The sequence below is a fragment of the Neopelma chrysocephalum genome, unplaced genomic scaffold (assembly GCF_003984885.1).
Source record: "Neopelma chrysocephalum unplaced genomic scaffold, ASM398488v2 Primary Assembly neopelma1_85, whole genome shotgun sequence".
NCBI classification, from domain to species: Eukaryota; Metazoa; Chordata; class Aves; order Passeriformes; family Pipridae; genus Neopelma; species Neopelma chrysocephalum.
In genome coordinates, this window is record NW_020897747.1 from 3,685,621 (window position 1) to 3,691,370 (window position 5,750).

The following is a 5,750-nucleotide window of genomic DNA, read 5'->3' on the forward strand; positions in this document are numbered from 1 at the left end:
GAGCGGCGGGTGGTGCCCCCGGCACCGGGGCGGGGCGAGCTCCGGCGGCCTGTCCCTACCGCTGTCCCTGTCCCTACCTCTGTCTCTGTCACTTTCCCTGTCTCTGTCACTGTCCCTGTCCCTGTCCCTGTCCCCGTCCGTTCCCCCTGGCAGAGAGTCTCGGGCGCATCCCCGTCCTCGCTTCCCAGGTAATGACGGCTACATCACAGTGAAACTGAAATTACCACTTCTTTAATAACTATGCCCTGACACACCCCCGAGAAAGAAGAGCCTTAAGTTTCATGGTGACACGAGATTGTCTAGATCTAAGGAAATTTTATCCCCTTGTATAAACTTCAGTGGCATTTCCCCATCTTCCCAATTATTCTGTGTGTTGCATCTCTGCTAATTACGATATCCTACTGTGTAGCTGTTGCATCAGGCCCAGCAGTCCAGTACATGGACTGAAGACTGGCACAGTCTTGCTAATTACTCCTGGATGTAGGCTCCGATCCTACAAAATCATACACCTACCCAGCGGTGCGTGGTGTTTAACATTCACTACCTGAAGAGATTTACATCAAAGAGACATTTTTCAGTGTAACTGCCTCATAATTGGCACAAAACACAGGCATGGTAACAAACAGCCTTTTTCTTCACGACAGGTCACTGCTTCGATGTGGTGGAGGAGCGTCTGAGCAGCACGGGGCTCTTGCCGTGTGTCTGTGTGCTGCCACTGGGACCAGGCTCTGCTTCGTGGGGTTGTGCCTGTAGCTCCTGGCTGGATACGTAGCCAAAGTTTTCTCCTGAAAAATCAAACTAACAGAATCCCGCGGTTCCTCTCATGCCACCTGTTAGCTGCTTCTTTTCAAGAAGACAGCATCACTTCTAAATCTGTAATCGGTCATCATGGAAAACAGATACACTGGAAATGTATGAATCTTCAAGTGCATGCATGGAGGGGAGAGTGCTGTCACCAGTGATGACTGGCAGTGACACCTGACCTTCAGAACATCCAAATATGCTTTCCTAGTGATGTGTATGGGCATTATCTAGGAAATCCAGAAGCAATTGTCTTCTATATCTTGATGAAAATGTTTATCCATTACCATCTGGCCACCACAGTCAAATTAGCAGACCTTAGAAATGGCTTTTTTGTAAAGGTTATTGTATTGCTATCAAAAAAGTGACCTGATAATCCTTGCCAATTTTCAAGTTTGCCAATAGAATTGGGTATGGGACACATCTGAAAAAATGGTTTCTTTTTTTCTTTTCACGTTGGTAGCTGGCATTCACAAAGACAAAGTTTGATTCCTCAGTGTGCTGGAATACCTTTCTTCAATACGTGTTAATTTTTAATGCAGTATAAGATGCTAGATTTTTTTTCACAAAATTTTGCTTGTTTTCAGTATGGAGTAAGGGAGAAATTAAAAAGACAGTAGAAGTAGGAGAAAGTTTCTTGCTTCAGGGCGTGGAGTGATTGCCACCTAGGGAAGGGTCAGGAAGTAAAAACTTCTCATGTGAAATGTTGCACAGCTGGCCATATGCATTACTGGGCAGGGGGAAGAGCCAGCAATGTGATTCCTATACCATCAGCATTCCTTTTCTTATCCCTGGCGACTCACTCTACTCCCTAAAAACATTAATAATGAAGTCTTTGACTGGATATATGCATTGTAGAAAATAAGTGTTTAACCACTGCGTAAGCAGCTACAGGATGACAGTGGAGTATGCCTTTGGGAAATCGAAAGGTAGATTGCAGGTACAAGGCTCGAGGCAACTGAATAGTACCTGTCTGGAATAATAACTGTGTGCTGTGTTCTGCACAAAGTCTGTGAAAACAAGGATGGGGCTTCACTGAGATCTGGGAGACAGGTGTGGGAATACTTTTAGGATGGAGGATTTGAGTGATTCGCAAGGTGCTCGCTCCTAAATGACGGTTGTTAGGTTTTTATGTATTTTGCAAGAAAGGATGGATGGTTTTGATGTGTTGTGGGGAATATGGGGGCAGCGTGGTGTGATTTGGCACACCACAACTTCATGGAATTCGATAGAATAATGCATCTCAGTCAGTTTGGTGTATGTGTTTTGGTGAGATTTCTCTGTAATCAGGCAGAGATGATCTGTTGCACGTGCCATGTTTTATGAGTTTTAAACTTGGGTCTTTTTTATGTTATGATACACAATAAATTGGCATATTTGGACACTGGTGGTCTCATTGTGTGCACATGGGCTATGCTATGCATGCTTTACACACATTTCTTCAAACTTTCAGCTTAAATTGTAGCACATCCTCACCAGTTCTTTCTCTGCTCTGTAACAGTGATGCCTTCTTCTCCTGTTGGTTCTTTTTTCAATTTCTCTTTTACTTTGTCTCGCTCTATTAGAAGCATTTGCAAAATCCCTACACTCTCAGGTTTTCCTGACAGTGGCAACAAAGGGAAAGTGTAAGCATAAATCCTTTTAGTCATGAAATGTAAGCAGCTGTTGATTGGTTTCCAAAATAGAAAAAATGTAAAAAGCATTTGGAAGGGGGTTCCTTATAAGTTTTTCTTTGAGTCTTAGGAGATTTTGTTGTTGATAAATCTTTTCCAGCTTTCTTTCAATATTTTTGCTAGCTGGATTTGCTACTCTGCTAAATTTCATTAGCATGGAGAGACTGTGTGAGGCAAAAGACCCTGAGCCCAGGTAACTAGTCAATCATGGGATTCAGGAAAGATTATAAAGAGGCTGATCTAGTGTTTGAAATTTTACAGGCAGCTTTTAACAGTGCGTAACACTCCCAGTTTGTGTAGCGAACCAGCACCAGTTTGGGGGGTTTTTTTGCAAGCAGAGGGAGGATAGGGTTGCCATAATTTGTGGTGTCTGACTTCCTGCTATTCATGTGGTTGAAAGGGCACAGCTCCTATTCAGGAGGGACAGAGGGGGTGATCTTGACTTGAATGTCTCTCCCGAGGTTACTTTGTGTAACTAATGTGTGCTTTTTAGATTCAGATTGAGGATGCAGACGTGCTCCAAGTTTTCTGTGCAGTTAATTCAATGAATTTAAGGAGGTTGAAGAGGTAACAATGTTTCTTCCTACTAATTTGCACTTTCAAGGTACTGTCTCCTTGTACTTTATGTGTAACTACAGTACTTTTAAACCACATTGATTAAGGTTCTACTGTTAAGTAAAGCCTTTTAAGATTTTCATTGATATCAAAAAGCCTTTATGGGGCCTTACTAAAGGAGAAAAAAAGCCACAATGAGCTTTTAACTGAAGAGAAAATGTCTTGCTAAGATTTGTCAAGATAACAAACTTGCACCGGTTTTGTGATTTAATTCCTTGCATGATCAAAATGCAGTGCGTACTTTGTAATGAGACCATACAATGCTTATTTTTCAATACACTCTCTTTTCTGTTAGCAACTCGGTGTTAATCCAGGGTGGTGAAGAACAGACCAGGCAACAGGACAGTTTTGAGGTGCTCAGAAATGGGGAAATCTTCAATAGACTCCAGCAGAAACTGTGCACAATGGATATGAGGGAAGTAGTGTGGCTGGGAAAGATAGTGGCTGTGTAGGACATTGTGGCTTACCATGCTTCTCCTCTTGAACATGCTGTAACTTGGGAGAAGCAGAAGAACTTGGAAAATGTATTTTCTGACTTCCAGCCAAGCTGGTAGTATCTGTCGCTATGAAAAGAAACAGTCTTTGTATAACTTGAAATGATATACTATTTATCTGTGAAATAAAGGGCTTCTAGCTGTCTGAGAGGCCTCTTGGAAGGGATACATGGTCTCATTCCTTTCAGGGACCACTAATAAGCTCTCTGGGTGCACAGTGTACGTGGGGTCTATACACTTCTGATCCATGCTGGAGTCCTGTCCGGATGATCACTGTTCAGGTAGCTCCTGAATAAATTATCTGTTCTGTAGTTGCCAAGACTTTATGTTTTGTGTGGTTCAAGGATGTCCTGCTTTCAGCACCTCTCCAAACTCATTTCAGGGGTGTCTTAAGCAATGTACTGCCTGTGCTGGGACAGGAGCAGGCCATGCGTCTTTTATTCTTGCTAAAATGTGAGATAAGGGCTCTAGCATGGATTCAGGTAGTGTGAAGACAACTAGGACTATCGAGAAAATATACAATATAGTGACTCTTAGAGTACCTGAACACAAAGAGGCAGCAACTGGTAGTGTGCCAAGTGCTAAAGAAGGAGGGGACAGCCAGGCCACTGTGACCCCAATATAGGGCACTTGCATAAACTGAATGGCAATGTGGGACAAGATGCAAAGCTGTGTGAGAAGGGAACTGGAAGAATTCCAAACTAATTTTGTTCACAGGTGTGAGTGGGATAAATATTATTGTGATGTAACTTGGTCAACATAAATCGCTCTTGATCCCAAAAGGAATAACATGAGGTAAATCAGTGGTTATTTTAATACAAGAAATTATGTTATGTGGGAGGGTTTTTAAAATGAAAAATGCATCTGTTTATATACTGATATATCACTTTGAAAGGCCTCAAGTGTTTTCAGGACTTTGTGCCACTGCTCTTCAGATTAGAGACTCTATTTTCAGCACACCAGTTGCTGACAGTACATTGTGCCAGGACATTGTCAGCATTCAGTAAAAGGAGTAATAATAAGTTAAGCAAAACTGCATATCTCTGTGGAGAGATGAATAGGAGGCTCTCTAAGCATACCCGGAAGGTTTAGGCAGAAATTATTTTGATGGAATTGTTTGTAATTTATAGAAAAGGAAAGTGCTTAGCAATATCCCAGGACTGCTGCAGGCGTGGGAAGTGGTGCAGATGTATGGATGACTGAGTAGACTTTTAATCAGATTGAGATAACTCTTAGCTGTGTCCCAGGGTTATGGAGCCCTGCAGCTGGAAGTATTATGATTAGGTGAGATATAAATCTCAAATCCTGACCATTTGTAGCTGGTAGAATTTAATAGCGTCTTTTGCTCAATGAAGACTTCACAACCTTAATAGCTTGCTTGAATCGTAATATCAGACATAATAATTCCTTATTGTTATTTGGTGAAGGAATTTTTATATTCTGATCTATACCAGCCTACTCATTGTGAACACCATTAAACAGCTGCTTTGTTCATTCTATGCAATAGTAAATGGTTCCTTTTTGAAGTTTTTCCTGTAGGAGATAGAAGTTTGGATTTGTACCCATCATGTTTAGAACTATTTGAGATAACAGGCTTTGCCTGTTTCACTATGCATCCTCCTACAGCTGGAGATGGAGTGACATGTTGATGAAACAGAAAGATATGAGAAATGAGCGTGCTCTGCTCTGCTGCCTGTAATACACAAAGGGAAACTGAGCTGGCACCAAGGGAAAAAACTAATGACTCATCTGGGACAATGGTGCTGCACCTCTTCTAGATCCACCAAAGGTCCAGGAAGCTCCAAACCCACCTCTGGCCTGTATCTCTGGTGGTACCTTCTTCTATTATGAGGCTGTTCCTAAATACGCAGTAGACCTCCGTGAGGTCACTTGTATATGAGATGAGGAGAAACTATGATAAATTGCTGCTGCTGTGTATACTTTTCTCTTCATCCTGGGCTTATGACAACAAAACTGAAATACTAAATGATCAGGCTCAAACATTCACATGGACATGATTCGTTTCTGTGAGTTCATTCTTCTATTTAGAGAAAGATATTGCTGCCCTCCCTTACGCACTGACACAGTTGCCAAAATAACCGCTCTTACTAACTGGCAGCTTTAAAAGCCAGCCTGCAGCTGACTTTGAAACAGAAGGTCAGCAAAA